The sequence below is a fragment of the Xenopus tropicalis genome, chromosome 6 (assembly GCF_000004195.4).
Source record: "Xenopus tropicalis strain Nigerian chromosome 6, UCB_Xtro_10.0, whole genome shotgun sequence".
Lineage (NCBI taxonomy): Eukaryota > Metazoa > Chordata > Amphibia > Anura > Pipidae > Xenopus > Xenopus tropicalis.
In genome coordinates, this window is record NC_030682.2 from 71,097,837 (window position 1) to 71,113,429 (window position 15,593).

A 15,593-nucleotide genomic window follows, 5' to 3' on the forward strand; every position below is an offset into this window, starting at 1 on the left:
ACTCTTGAAGTAAAGTCTGGGCCCAAGTCACCAGGGCCACCATCAGAAATCACGGGGCCCCTCACAACAAAATTTTCTGGGCCCCCTCACAGCAGTACAAAGGACTCACAGACTTGAGACATTGGTAGGTACCAGGCCCCCCCCCTAGTTCATTGGTAGCCAGCAGTGCCCCCCTAGTACATTGGTAGCCAGCTGTGCCCCCCCTAGTTCATTGGTAGCCAGCAGTGCCCCCCTAATGCATTGGTAGCCAGCTGGGCCCCCCTAATGCATTGGTAGCCAGCAGTGCCCCCCTAATGCATTGGTAGCCAGCAGTGCCCCCCTAGTTCATTGGTAGCCAGCTAGGCCCCCCTAATGCATTGGTAGCCAGCAGGGCCCCCCCTAGTACATTGGTAGCCAGCAGTGCCCCCCCTAGTTCATTGGTAGCCAGCTAGGTCCCCCTAATGCATTGGTAGCCAGCAGGCCCCCCCCCTAGTACATTGGTAGCCAGCAGTGCCCCCCCTAGTTCCTTGGTAGCCAGCAGGGCCCCCCTAATGCATTGGTAGCCAGCAGGGCCCCCCCTAGTACATTGGTAGCCAGCAGTGCCCCCCCTAGTTCATTGGTAGCCAGCTAGGCCCCACTAATGCATTGGTAGCCAGCAGGGCCCCCCTAGTACATTGGTAGCCAGCAGTGCCCCCCCTAGTTCATTGGTAGCCAGCTAGGCCCCACTAATGCATTGGTAGCCAGCAGGGCCCCCCTAATGCATTGGTAGCCAGCAGTGCCCCCCTAATGCATTGGTAGCCAGCAGGGCCCCCATCAGTAGCCAGCAGTGCCCCCTCTAGTAGCCAGCAGTGCCCCCTCTAGTAGCCAGCAGTGCCCCCTCTAGTAGCCAGAAGTGCCCCCTCTAGTAGCCAGCAGTGCCCCCTCTAGTAGCCAGCAGTGCCCCCCCCCCCCCCCAGTACATTGGTAGCCAGCACAGCACGGCTCCTCCGGCGTCTTCTTCTTCAGCGGCGGCGTTGTCTTCTTTCTTCAGCGGCAGTGTCTGCTGCGGCGGTAGATTCTGACTCCCCCGGCGAGGTCCTTCCTGGATGACACCTCTGCACTTCTGAGTGCCGAACTAAGACAGGCCCTTTTATAAGGTTGCGCCCCGTGCGTACTGACGTGCATGTACGCACGGGGCGCGACCAATAGGATCCCTGCTGACCACCAATGACAGGGCCCGGAACTGATTAAAGGGGGCCCGAGCTACTAAGAAAACTTTAGCATGGCCGGGCCCCCTTTTAAAGTTAAAATCGTCCGGGCCCGGGATGATTGTACCCCCTGTGCCCCCCTGATGGCGGCCCTGCAAGTCACTATCCAGATTTTCACCATATTTGGATTCACCACCTGTTGCAGGGCTGGATCTCCCCTTTGTGCCACAAACTACATCTCTACATTATAAATCTCACTGAGTGGCTCCCCAACAGCAGCTGCCTGTGATACTGGGAACCTTATTCGGCCTTAACTTGCACCTTCTCTATATATTCTCAGATACCTCTCGCCCTTATATCCAGCTGTCCATTCGGTGCTGCTATAGGAGTTAGGGACAATACATCTGCATTCTGATGAGGCTTTCCAGGTTTATAATTGGATGGTGTAGTCACCCATCACTTCTTCAAAGCACCTAGAAACTGACCCCAAGTAAACCACAGGATTGTTACCAGACTCCACATGGTGATGCACCAAATATTCGGCAAGCTTCTCAGCAACAGCCCAGACAATAGCCCATAACTCTAATTTGAATGAGCTATAATTGGTTGCAGTTTACATAATTGTTTTGTCTTCCATCTTGCACCTGAACCAGAATGGCACCCTATCCTGGTAAACGGATGTCTGGTAAACTGGAATGGTAAATCATTCTCTGCATATGCCAACATTAGTGCAGATAGCTTTACTTAAAAGCCCATTGTTGTTCAGAGGCTCCGACCCATTGAACTACCTGCGGACATCTCCCTTTAACCCAGGCAGCATCCTTCAGCAGTCTGTAATGGGGCAGCACAGTGTGGAAGAACCACAACTGGCTTACAGTTCTGTGTGTTGGCCACTGCTGAACTTAACTTATGTAAAGTGCTACTCCCCAAGTAGGTCAAATGCCTCTGAACTAGTTGGCACTTAGTGGGTTTTAGTTTTAATCCAAAAGTTTTTAACTGACCCTAGACAGCATCCAGATGCAGTAGGTGTTCCTAAAATGTGCGGAAGAAAATAACATAACTTGAATAGATTAGCACCCAAACATCCCTCCATGATTTACGTGATGGTGCTGAGGCATTTGCCAAACCATAATGCATTTGGTTGAACTCAAAGAGACTCACTGGAGCAGGGGTCCACAAACTGTTTAAACAGGGGGCCAGTTGGGGGCGGAGCCGCATGCCGAGCTTGTAAGCAGCGTGGTGAGGCAGCTCCGTGAGAAATCATCCTGAATCCATAACTACAGACCCCAAGACACGCACAAAACTACCTCCTACACCTTACCCTCTACACCAGGCACCTGGAAATTGACCCGATGGGGAAACATACCCAAAGAATGCGATCGGAGGCTGCAGCAAAGTTAGAGCAATATGCGCGCACCTCAAACCAAGATGGCGCCCGCAGCGCTCCTTCATCTCCGGAACGGCAATGGCAGTCAGAACTAGTGGCAAGTAACTCAAATACCCCTGCACCAAACACACAGGACATTCTAACAGCAATTGCCAACTGCCAAGCCACACTCACCGCCACGCTAACCACTAAGATAGAGGAGGTGAAGGTGGAACTATCACTACTAAAGCATGATGTCCAGAACATCCGAGAAAGGACAGGGGCAATAGAGGAGCGCGTGAGTACTCTTGAGGACCGAACAGTCCCACTTCCAAACGACATTGCCCAACTACACAAAGCAATAAAACTGGCCACTGAGTGTATGGAAGACATGGAGAATAGGCAAAGGCGCTTCAACATTAGAGTGGTGGGACTTCCAGAGAGAAGCGAGGGCCCCAACCCTGAACTATTTGCCGAGCAGTGGCTCAGAGATATGCTGGGAGCGGACATATTCTCACAGCAATTTGTCGCCGAACGGGCTCATCGAGTCCCCGCGCGAGCCCCCCCTCTGGGAGCACCACCAAGACCCTTCCTTATCAAGCTCCTAAACTACCGGGATAGGGACATGGCACTGCAGGCGGCGAGAAAGAAGGGAGACATCCTCAAACTAATCTCCTGGAATGTTAGGGGAATGAATGATAAAATCAAAAGAGCAGTTGTACTAGAGCACCTTAAAAAACTAAAGGCAGACATAATATTACTCCAGGAAACACATCTTGTGGGGCAAAGTGTCCGGGCTTTAAATAAACACTGGCTAAGTCCCACTTTTCACGCTGAATATTCCACATACTCAAGGGGAGTAGCAGTACTGTTCCGGAAAACAACTACACCCCAAATAGAAAAGATAGTCTCGGACAGATATGGACGTTTCCTAATTCTAAAAATCATAATATCTATGAAGCCACTTATACTAGTTAACTTGTACTCACCCCCCCCCCCCCCCCCCCCCAGGGGAGATAGCTCTCCTACAGAACATACTAGGGAAAGTGGCAGAACTGGGAGACCACCCCACCCTGTGGTTAGGTGACTTTAATGCAGTTCCTGACCCCACTATCGACAGACTGAGACCACTTAGGGGAGACACAAGTGCACTAGGCGACTGGCTCAGAGCCACAAACCTAACAGATATCTGGAGATGGTTACACCCAACTAAACAGCAATACTCATGCTACACAGTAACTACCTCTGCCCTTTCCCACATAGATCTGGCCCTGGCCTCACCATCTGCCCTACAAATGGTGGCTAGTGCATCCTTTGCTTCAAGAATATGCTGACCATGCCCCACTAGAAATAGAACTGAGACTAACCGAGGGAATTGGGCTAAGGCAATGGAGGCTACCCCCAAAATGGATCACACACACATTTGTCCAAGAAGCCTTTAAAACCCAATTTAAAGAATTTTGGGAAACAAATGCAGGAACAGCCCCCCAACAGGTAGTATGGGATACTAGTAAAGCTTACGCAAGGGGAACATACATATCACTATTTAAAGAGGCCAGGCGCCTACAGGATTCTGACCTGGAAACGTTGCGTAAAACACAAGGGGAAGCCGAAAAGGCATACGCCAGCAACCCAACTGAATCACGAGGGGCAACCCTCGAAATGACCCAGCGAGATGTAAATCTCGCGTATGTCCACAAACACACCCAGTGGGAACTTAAAAGAACCGCCTCCTGGTACGAAAAAGGAGACAAATGTGGCAAACTATTAGCCATTCTCGCTAGGGAACCCACCCAAATGACATCTATCCCCAGGCTGATCACTTCAAGCAGCGATGTTTGAAATACATACACAAAACCTAATCAAAACTGAATTTGTCACCTTCTATACAGCACTATATAAGTCTAAGACAAACTACCCACCCGAGACATTACTCCAGTACCTAAATGAGACACCAATACCACGGCTAAGGTACCAGGATGCTGAGACATTAAACAAAGATATCACACTAGAGGAGATTACAGAGGTCATAAACAGTTTCCCTAATGGGAAGTCCCCCGGTCCAGACGGGCTCCCAATAGAGTGGTACAAAACAAACAAAGACACCATTGCACCACAACTATGCAATTTATTTAATAAAATCACACAAGGAGCTCACCTCCCAGAAAATGCTAAATTAGCCACCATCTCCCTAATCCTTAAACCCGGGAAACCCCCGGAGAGATGTGAGTCATACAGGCCTATCTCATTGCTAAACTCAGACATTAAAATATTGGCTAAAGTCCTAGCTAATAGGCTAAAACAGGTAATAGAGCTCTTAATTCACCCCGACCAAACTGGCTTTATGCCCAGTAGAGCTACAGATATCAACATCAGGCGCCTATTTACAAACATCTGGGCCAAACATGAGGAAAATGGTGAAAGGGTAGTGGTAGCACTAGACACTGAAAAGGCATTCGATACAGTGGAATGGCCCTACCTATGGGCCTTACTTGCAAAATATGGGTTGGGACCCCAGTTTATCACATGGGTAAAGGCCCTATATGACTCACCAACTGCCAGCTGGGGATCTTAATTAACACTGAGTTATCCCAGGTATTCCCACTGGAACGGGGAACTAGACAGGGGTGCCCACTCTCGCCATTCCTGTTTGCACTGGCTATAGAACCTTTGGCCATAAGAATCCACAATAACCCCAGTATACGAGGTCTTAAACTACAAAGAGTGGAGGAGAAAATCTCGCTCTACGCGGATGATATGCTGATATATCTGGCCAACCCCAAGCAGCCCCTCACAGAACTTCTCATCGAAGTCGTAAGATTTGGGGGCCTGTTAGGCCTCAGGGTCAATTGGTCAAAGTCCCTTGTGTTCCCCATTGATAAAGAATGTGTAAGAGACCCGCAGCATGGACCCCAACTACAATGGGTCACCTCCTTTACCTATTTAGGCATAGTAATACACACTGACCCAACAAATTTCACAGAGCTAAACTTAACCCCTGTCCTCAAGTCCCTTAGGACCAAATTGCACCACTGGGCTAGTCTGCCCCTCTCCCTGCCGGGTCGTATCAACATACTAAAGATGATCTGGCTACCGAAATTTCTGTATATATTTCATAATTTCCCAATACTCCCCACCAAAAGATGGTTCAGGGGAATAGACGTATGTGTAAAAGAGTTCATATGGGCAGGGGAACGGCCAAGAATAAAGATGCAAATGTTACAATCCCCAGTTAAGAAAGGGGGACTGGCCCTTCCCAATTTTCTCTTATATTTCTATGCAAGCCAATTGGTATATGCATGGTGGTGGCTCAACCCAGACCCCAATAACCAAGCCACAGTGTTGGAAGCTGCGGTAACCTCCTCATTTGAGGCGCTGACAAACCAGCTATACAGAGGGTTATCACCAATCTACCCTTCAACCCCCCCTATGAGAACAATAACCCAGGTCTTTGCTAGAACAGTAGGACTTCCCCACCAAAAAGCAGGCACCTGGTCCAAGTGGACCCCTCTATGGGGGTAACAACTCCCTTATATAATTTAAGTCTTTTCCGGATGCCAATCTCTGGGCGGCTGCAGGAGTGAAACGTCTGAAAGACGTGGTTGAACAAGGGGTAATTAAACAATATGCCAAACTAAAGGAGGAATTTGGTCTCCAAAATCGTATGCTTTTTAGTTACCTCCAATTGAAACATGCATACCAGATGCAATTCCCCAGGGAATCTCCTAATATGGCAGAAAGTACCCTAGAACGTTATCTCCATAGATCAGATCTGTCAAAGCCACTTAGCTGGTTCTACGTCATCCTGCTGCAAAGCAACTTTGATCCAGTAAGTCACATTAAACTAAAATGGGCTCAGGATCTCCCCCAGCTCGATAATGAAGCCTGGTAAGACTTACTAGAACAAATACCAGAAATTAACATAGCCACAAGGGACCGCTACATACATGTGAAATTTCTTAATAGAGTGTACTTAACTCCCCACAGGCTGGCGCAAATGTATCAGGGCTACCCAGATGTGTGTACAAGGTGCAATTTAGATCAGGGTAACTATTTACATGTGTTCTGGAACTGCCCTAAAATCCAACAATTTTGGACTGCAATACTTACATATGCCAGCTCAACACTAGGACTTCCAAACATCCGGACGCCTACATTCTGCCTACTGGGACACACTGAAGGACTCACTCTATCATCCAGCGACAGACTATGTTTACAACAACTCCTACACTATGCTAGGAAAGCCATTCTACTGACTTGGAAAAACACACCACCCTACCCTAGGATTTTGGACTAAGCTAGTGGATGACACTTTGCCATGACAAAAACTCACTTACCTTGCCCGAGGATGTCCAGCTAAATTCGAGAAAATCTGGAGCCGTTGGCTAGCAGACTCACGCAAAAACAACACGGCAGGTCAAGACGCTTAACTGAGCGACTAAAGAACTCTAGCAAAGCAATCTTGTAACAAAACCCTAGGCTGTACTTGAAAATGAGACGCCCACCACCACCCTCTTTTTACCCCCCTTCTATCTTTTCCCACCCCTATTCTACCTTTTTTCTTTTAATGTATGTATGTTCAAAACTAATAAAGAAAATCTTACAAAAAAACAGGGGGCCAGTTCACGGTCCCTCAGACTGTTGGGGGGCCGGACTACAGTTAGTCCTCGAACTACAGGCCGCCCCCTGCCTCACCCCTGGCTACACCATGATGCAGTGACATGATGCGCTGGGGTCGAGGACCACATTAAGGCAGGCAGGTAGTAGCCAGGGGTGAGGACGCAGCATGGGCAGGAGTTACTAGAGGCACTTTTAACAAAGAGCTAATATAAGCTCTATAATTACAAGCAATTATAATTAGAGCTTATATTAGCTCTTTGTTAAAAGTGCCTGTAGTAACTCCTGCCCATGCTGCGTCCTCACCCCTGGCTACTACCTGCCTGCCTTAATGTGGTTCAGGTGCAACTTAAGTTCAGTAAGTTTATTAACTGTTGGAAACTGGTTTCTCAAGATTATTAAGCACACAGAGAGCATTTGTTTTCTTCTGGCAGAAGTTTTCCTTTGCTTCTTTTACACAATTCTGTAAATCATATACATTTAGCTTTATCATTTAATTGTTAGTTGTTCATTATCAGCAGATTGCCAGGACAGAAATATACACAACAGAATAACTATAACAGAATTATAAGGTATTAAGCAGGTCAAACAGCATAAAAACCCCTTCAGTGCAAGTAAAGTCTTAAAGATATAGGCAGAAAAAGGGAGAATTGTTTTCATACTTACCGTAATTCTCCTATCCTGGTCACTCTCCATATCAACATTAAAATCGGGAGGCCCCTCCCAGCACTGCCTATAGCCCAGACTGTCCCTCCCTCTCAAAACCTTTAAGTACACCCATAGGTACCCACCTATCTTGTCTAAGTACCAGACTACAAGGGTGGGAAATGCTGATATGGAGAGTGACCAGGAAAGGAGAATTACGGTAAGTATGAAAACAATTCTCCCTTTCCCTGGTCACTCCATATCAGCATTAAAATTGAATCTACCAAGCCATGCTGAACCCAATGGGGTGGGAACAAAAACAGACTTGAAGAACTGCAAAATTAATTTAATGAGGAAAAAGCCAGATGAGAGCCTGAAGCAAAGGCATGACTACTGGACTCGGACAGGTCTAACTGATAATGCCTGATGAAGGTCCTGGCTGAAGACCATGAAGCCACCTCACAGATCTGTGCTGAAGGTACCTCTGCCCATGCTGCCCAAGAGGTTGACACAGTCCTGGTCGAGTGCACCCTCAGACCCTCTGGAGCTAGCTTGCCTTGGGCTTGATAAGCCTTCTCAATGCAAATTGTAATCATCTGCTAATGGTGGAAGTGGCAGCCCCCAGACCTTTCCAACACCCTGCAGGGATGACGAACAGCTTGTCTGACCGCCTGAAAGAATTAGAGACCTCCAGATAATGTTTTAGGCAACAAACTGCATCAATCTTCTGTAATTCCTCCAAATTCTTCACATCCACAGAAAAAGCAGGTAAGGATATCTCCCTTTTTAAATGGAAAGTTGAGACCACCTTAGGCAGTAATGACTTGACCGGCTTGAGTATAACTCTGTTATGGAGAAAAGAGATATGCCCCGGACTGCATGAAAGGGCTTGTAACTCTCCGACTCTACATGCTGATGCTACAGCCACCAGAAATAGAGTCTTTAGAGTGAGAAGCCAGGTGGAAATGGTTTTGAAAGGCTCAAAGGGCGATAGAGACAGAGCCCTTAAAACTAAAGGGAGACTCCACAGAGGAGGAGACTTGACCGCTGGAGGATGGACCTTGAGAACTGCTGAGAAGAATCTCTTGACCGTGGAGTCTTTGGCCCAGGATCTTCTAGACAAGGCTGACAGTGCTGAGACATGAACCTTGAGGGATCTGTACTGCAATCCATTAGAAAACTTAAGACTTGGGAAAGAGACACTTCCTCCAATGGTAAGTCGCTCTGCATCTTCCAGAGAAGGAACCTCTCCCAAATCCTGTAGTAAGCCGCAGAGGTGGAAGGCTTCCTAGCTTTCAACAGGGTATCAACAACATTTTTGGAGAGACCTAGCCTTGAAAGTCTTTTGCGCTCAGCCTCCAGGCCTGAAGGGAAGAAGCAGACGGGTTCGGATGTAAGAGAGGACCCTGATTCAGCAGATCTCTCCTCACGGGAAGGGGCCACGGAGGAGCTACTGTGAGCTTCAGAAGCAGTGAATACCAGGGTCTGCAAGGCCAGTTTGGAGCCACCAGGACTAACTCCGCCCTCTCTTGAATGACTTTCAGAAGTGTTCTGGAGATGAGGGGAAAGGGGGGAAAGGCATAAGCTAGGCTGAACAACCAATCCCAGAGAAGGACATCCATGCCCATTGTCCCTGGGCAAAAATTGCTGGAGAAAAACTTCGGCAACTGAGTGTTGAGATGGGTAGCCATGAAGGTTGATTGTCAAAGGTCCCCACTTCCGGGACAATTCCTGGAAGACCTGATGATTCAGACTCCACTCGTGACTCGACACTGAGTTTCGACTTCGAAAGTCTGCTTCTTGGTTTTCCACCCCAGGTAAGTATTCCGCCATCAGAAGAAACAGATTTTTCTCCACCCAAGATAAGATAGGATGAACTTCCTGAAGCAGTGAACTGCTCTTCATTCCCCCCTGTCCCCCCTGATGTAAGAGACTGCAGATGTGTTGTCTATTAGAATCCTGACCACCGAGGCCTGAAGCATCCGGGAGAAAGACTAAAGGGCCCACTTTGCTGCCTTGATTTCTAGGATGTTGGAAGGAACTCCTGACTGTCTGACCGCCCACATCCCCTGAACCCATTCGGAGCCCAGGTGGGCACCCCAGCCCAGGGTGGAGGCATCCGTTACTAACACCTTCCACTGGGGTTGAAAGAGAGGTAAACCCTTCTCTAAATTGTCCTTGGAGAGCCACCACTGGATCGAATCTTTGAAAGACTGAGTCAGAAGAATGGACTGATGTCAATCCCTCTTGAATCTGTCCCATTGGTTCAGAAAAAGACATTGATCCAGCCTCATGTGCCACCGGGCCAACCTGGTGACTGGGATAGTAGAATGGTGCCCAGGAGCGACATCAGTTCTCTGGCTGAGACCTGATCTTTCTACAGAAAAGACTTTGCAAGACTGATGATGGCCGAAATCTTCTGGGGAGGAAGAGAAACCGACCCCTCGATGGTGTTGAACCAAGCTCCCAAATACACGAGAGACTGTGTTGGAGTCAGCTGGCTCTTCTACATATTCAGGAGCCATCCATGAGCTTCCAGAAAACAGATGACTCTGTCGCGATGAATCAGAAGGACCTCCCTGCTTCTTGCTGAGAGGAGGATGTCGTCCAAATAATGCTATATGGAAATACCTTCCAGTCTCAAGATTGCCACTAGGGTAACTAACACTTTGGAGAACACCCTCGGAGCCGTGGACAGACCGAAGGGGAGACAACGAAACTGGAAGTGCTTTCCGGCGATGGCAAAGCACAGAAAGCGCTGATGGGCCACTTAGATCGGAATATGCTTGTTGATGAACTTGAGATCCAAGATGGGTCTCCATCCCCCTGAAACCTTCTTTACTAGAAAGAGGACTGAATAGACTCCCTTCCTTTGGTCTTCCATGGGGACTGGAACTACTACCTTCTCCTCGACCAACCAATCTACATAATGGATCAGAACCTCTCTTTTTTCTCCTGAGTTGGGAAAAGAGGAGACTATAAATTGGTCGACTGATGGAAAAGAGGCAAATGCCAGCCGATAGCCCCTTCTTAAAACATCCAGGACCAAGCGATACGAGATGGAGGAATGCCAGACATCTAGAAAATTCCCCAATCTGACCCTTACCTCGCTAATTACGGACAACTAGTCAGGAAGATTTTTTGGATGACTGAGAAGGCCTTGACTTGTCTCCTTTAGGAAAGGTGGCATGACCCTTTTTCCAGGCAAAAGGCTTGAAACTTTCTCATGCTGAACTAGAAGAATAAGAAGGCCTGCCATTCCCTGGACTGCAGGAACTGGAGGACCTGAATGGAAAGGTTTTTTGTTTCTTCTTTTCTTGAGGTAAGAAGAGGCTTTTACACCCGACGCTCTAGAGATACTGTAACATCATCCAGCTTTGGACCAAATAACCGGAGGCCCTCGAAGGGAAGAGTGCAGAGGCTCATTTTGGAAGACATGTCGGCTGCCCAGGATCTTAGCCAGAGAGCCCAACGAGCCGAGACTGAGATGGCCATAGAACGCGCTGCCAGCCTAGTGAGATCCACCGCACCCTCTGAGACAAAACTTGCCACCAGCTTAAGTTCTGCCAGGCTTGAAGAGATCTCTTTGACATCAGCACCCTCCGCTAAGGCTCTGTCAATGCCATAAATCCAGAAGGACATAGCTTTGGCCACTGAGATCAAGGCTACGGCAGGCTTACAAGCTGCCCCCGCCACCAAAAAACTCTTTCTCAAATCAGACTCCACACGTCTGTCCATGGGGTCTCTAAGAGTGGAACAGTCATCTATGGGAAGGGTAGTCTTTTTAGCTAAATGGATGACAGCTGGGTCAACAGAAGGGACCGTGATCCACTCCTGCACTTCAGACTCCTTAAAAGGATAAAGTTTAGGAGACCTTGTCCCTTGGGAAACTTTCTGCCACTTGGCTTTGATGAGATCCAATAAGAGAGGAAATGTCTGGCGGCTCCTGGATGGAGTAGGCACAACCTTGAGAGTCTTTGAACTGTCCGACTCCTGCTCCACTCCTAAGGTCAATTTGACTGCTTTGATCAATGGAGAGACTAGAGAGAGATCAAACGAATTCTGAGCTCCCTCAGATTCCTCCTCCGACTCTAGAAAGTCCTCTGAAGGCATAGAGGCTGACATACATTCATCATCTGGAGAATCCTCCAAAGCCCGAGCATCTTCCTGAGCCCGAGATGTAAAGGAAGCCTCAGGTTCCACAGAAGGAGTAATAGGAGCTTTACAAAAATCCTTCCAACAGGAGCAAAAAAAATTCTTCCCCATAAGCGGAGTGTTGAAACAGCCCACACACACTCAGGTGAAGATGGAGTCTTAGCTTGGACTTTACGCTTTTTAGAAAGACCATCTTGTGGCAAGCTGATGAAAGAAAGAGAAAACAGTAATGAGGAAGGGAAAAAGGGAATAGAAGAAGATAAAAAAAGAAGGAGGGACCTACCTAGCTTGGAGGGCAGAGGCATTTGAGGCTGAGTAATCCATGAAGGAAGACAGAAAGTACCCCAAGACTAAGAGAAACCAAACAAAAAATGAGTCAAAGAATGCAATAAGACAAAAAACACACTCTTTGGCAAAACACCTACCGAGCAGGAGAGTGAGGCAGCAGGAGCTGGAAACTCCACCAGGCAAGCAAGCAGGGAACACGCTGGCACTAAAAACGCCAAGAATTTAAACCCCCGGCAGGAAGAAGGCATCGCAAACTCACTTCCGCCCTTTGGAACGCAAATCACGCCTCAATTCAGGTCTTTGGAACGCAAACCAATAGAAGCTGCAGAAGGACACCAACTACAGCAAAAAGACTGGCACCAAAAGAGAAAAGGATTCCCCTGTGACACTAGCAACTTCCAAGTCACCCCCATGACACTACCTCTGAAATCTGACGACCTGCACAGCCACAAGGTTCATCCAAGGACAAGTTACAGGAACGTACCACGCTGTCTCCCAAACTTTACCAGAAGGGGAGGGAAAATGGAAGCTCTCTACCAATTCACCCAAGGAACATCAAAGCACCTTAAGGAATATATCCAAACTGATAGAGACCCTGAAGGAACTGTAGACAAGGACAGAAAGAAAAAAGATGAGATAGGTGGGTACCTATGGGTGTACTTAAAGGTTTTGAGAGGGAGGGACAGTCTGGGCTGTAGGCGGGGGTGGGAGGGGCTTCCCGATTTTAATGCTGATATGGAGTGACCAGGAAACATATTTTTTAGGCCCTACTTTTTGGTCTGTCTGGCTATATCTGTTTTGAATACATTTCAACATCTTGAGACTGATAATTTATGAAAGGGGACTTGTATTTTCCATAGCTGTGTTGTTCTACCCTGTTACTGGACTACAGTTTGGTGTATTCTCTAACATATTATGATTCCACCTAAATGGCATAATTTGTACTGCATATATCCCCACCATTTGCCAGGACCATCACATTTTCTTAAAACAAATAGCATCTTTCATCCGGTGGCCATTTTCCCTCTGATATCATAATTTACATCTGCAAACACGGGTGCACTATGCAATCAAGAATACAGGCTTACACAAGCAGAATTTACTTTGATAAAAAGTCCTGCTTGGATTGAGCACTGTAATGGTTGAGCTGAGTTCAGGACAGGAAGTGTGTGTGTGCAGAGTACAGCTAGAGCAGCATTTCTATGGAAACTAGCAATGCCATCTCTTTGTTGGCTGCTAGCCTGGAGAGTGTTTTTAGTAACCTGAGTTGAGAAGAACTGAGTATGCCCAGTAGCCAACAGTCAAAGTTAAAGTGATTAAGGGTCTTATTTAACCTTTAAACAACTAGAGTGGCAGATAAATAAGGATTTCAAAGAGGCTGTTCAGAGATTAAATATTTTTGTGGGGGGTTTACTTGACCCCCCACAAAAATATATGTGACTCATATATTACATTACATTACATTACATTAACATTTATTTATAAAGCGCCAAAAGCATTTAGCACAGGCTGACCATTCAGATTTACACACTTTTGAATTACATTAGTATCATACAATAATTTAAGCTAAATTGAATATAGCTGTTTCCCCTAATTATTGTACCTTAAAGAGTACACCTTGAATTATTATTATTAACATTTATTTATAAAGCGCCAACATATTCCGCAGCGCTGTACAATAAGTGGGTTTCATACATTGGACATACAGAGTAACATATAAAGCAATCAATAACCGATACAAGAGGTGAAGAGGGCCCTGCCCAAAAGAGCTTACAATAGTTTGTTCAAACAGAGATGTTTGCTTAACAAAAATTACATTTTTGTGGTACTTCATAGATCAGTTCATATCGATTTTCTAGCTGCACACTTTTAGGCTTTATTGACATTAGGTTTTTTTTCAGTTTTAATAAAGAGGTTATGTGCAAGTTAAATTAATATAATACAACCTTATCAACAGTTTTTGATAAAACCATACAGTCTTGTTAGTTTATGTGTTAGAATAATGTTGCCATGATGTGCTATCTTACCATGTGCATTGTGTGTCCCTTCCCCCATAATGTTTCAGGATGACCGGAGTATTTACTCTAACTCTCCACTGCATATGTTGAAGTCATCCCCCTCCATACTGGAAGCATTTTGATGAGCCTTGATCTGTATTAAGTCTGGTGAGTAGCCTTATTTACAGAGCAACTTTGCCATTGGTTTTCATTTGGCACATCAAATTTATTGTGTATTGGAACTTGCAATACATGCTTTTAGGGTGTTACCACTTCTTGCACAGAAATACCACACTATTTTTTATTTTTGTATGCTGCCTTATGGATTGACAGGCAATTAACATACCTATATGTTTTTGGGGTGTGGGAGAGAACTGGAATAAAACTCAACTAGAAAGGGAAGTTTGAGAACAAACTTCATGTTGGGTTGAAAAACATGAAGTCACTGAATGGGCTCCGCCCACTTTCTCTACCCTTGGAGCACAGTAATACAGTAAAACCACTGTGCAAAGTTTGGGGACCCTGGTTTTAATAGTGTCTGAATGGCAGCAACTTAAATTTCCCCACTCAAAGTCAACGAGTGACATCTGATTGGCGGTTGGTGGCTCCACCCTCTTTTTCTAACCTGGAACTGCAGTTACCCAGTGACTAATTCTGCAAAGTTTAGGGACCCTAGGATTTATAGTTAAAGAACGGCAGCAGTTTAAACTTAAACCAATAAAAGTCCATAGGTGAATTGTGATTGGTGGTTGGTGGGTGTGCCCCCTTTTTCTAACCTTGAGTCGAAGTCACCCAGTGACAAACAGTGGGCACCCTGGCATAAATAGTGTGAGAATGGCAGCATTTTAAATTTAAAGCAATAAAATTCAATGGATGAAATCTGTTTCGCTCATAGTGGCCCAACCCACTTTTCCTATTTTTGAACTGCAGTCCCCCAGTGACCAACTTTGCAAATTTTTGGGACTCAGGCATAAAAATTGTGAGACTGACAGTATTTTACACTTCACCATTGAAAGTAAATAGGTGAAATGTGATTGGCTGTTGGTGGCTCCACCCACTTTTTTTTTCAAACTTTGAATGGCAAATACCCAGTGACTAACTCTGGAAACTTTAACAACCCTGGAATTAATATTTAAATAATGGCATCAGTTTACATATAAACCAATGAAATCTAATAGGTGGAAATGGATTTGCTGTTGGTGGCTCCTCCCACTTGTTCTAACCCTGAATATGTAGTCATCCAGTGACTGACTGTGCAAAGTTTGGGAACCCTGACATAAATAGTGTGAGAAAAGCAGCATTTTAAATTTAAACAAAAAAAAAACAATAGGTGAAGTCTAATTGGCTGTTGGTGACTCC